The sequence below is a fragment of the Meleagris gallopavo genome, unplaced genomic scaffold (assembly GCF_000146605.3).
Source record: "Meleagris gallopavo isolate NT-WF06-2002-E0010 breed Aviagen turkey brand Nicholas breeding stock unplaced genomic scaffold, Turkey_5.1 ChrUn_random_7180001925757, whole genome shotgun sequence".
Lineage (NCBI taxonomy): Eukaryota > Metazoa > Chordata > Aves > Galliformes > Phasianidae > Meleagris > Meleagris gallopavo.
The window spans coordinates 1-531 of NW_011188113.1; the positions used below are offsets into that span (position 1 = coordinate 1).

Below are 531 nucleotides of genomic sequence, written 5' to 3' on the forward strand. Positions count from 1 at the left end.
CAACCTGGGGCAGCTTCTCCGTCATCATGGGCTCTGCAAGAGATGCGCAGAAACATGAGCGGAGCCACAACCCAGATGGCAGAAGGGATCCCTGGAAGTCCCAACCAGTGGTACTGACCATCAGAGCGAGCCAGAGTACCCAGCAGACCCAGGGCTGCCACGCATCCAGCCTCCCAGTCATCTCCCAGCTGTGACTGCAAAAACAGGATCATTTCTTCTGGGCAGATCCGGGCTGCAGGGAGGAAATCCCACGCTGTGTTAGCAAGAAACTCACGCCCATTCCTGAGGTTTGTGAGAGAGGTTTTGGCCAGGGCACCGCCAAGCATTGCCAAAGCTCCTCTCCTTACCCTGCAGCATGATGCAGTGGGTCAGCTGTGCACGATCAGCCTCGCTGTGCTGCTTGCTGTCGTCATAGAGCTGTGGGAACAAGGTCCATTTGAGAAAATCACATCAGCACTGAGGACAGAAAAGACACTGTGCTGCCTGCTCTCATCTCCCTGGGCAATCTCAGGAAGAGGACAGGCAGACAAA

The 531-nt window shown here is 55.7% G+C and overlaps 1 long non-coding RNA gene across 1 annotated transcript; it reads right to left on the reverse strand.

The window, feature by feature from the left end:
* Position 1: 1 nt before the first annotated feature.
* On the reverse strand, positions 2 to 492 carry LOC104916635. The gene is made up of 3 exons (XR_796628.2): positions 348 to 492; positions 119 to 232; positions 2 to 33 (listed from the first exon to the last, which is right to left on the reverse strand). It is a non-coding gene; the product is annotated as an uncharacterized LOC104916635 (long non-coding RNA).
* Positions 493 to 531: the final 39 nt, after the last annotated feature.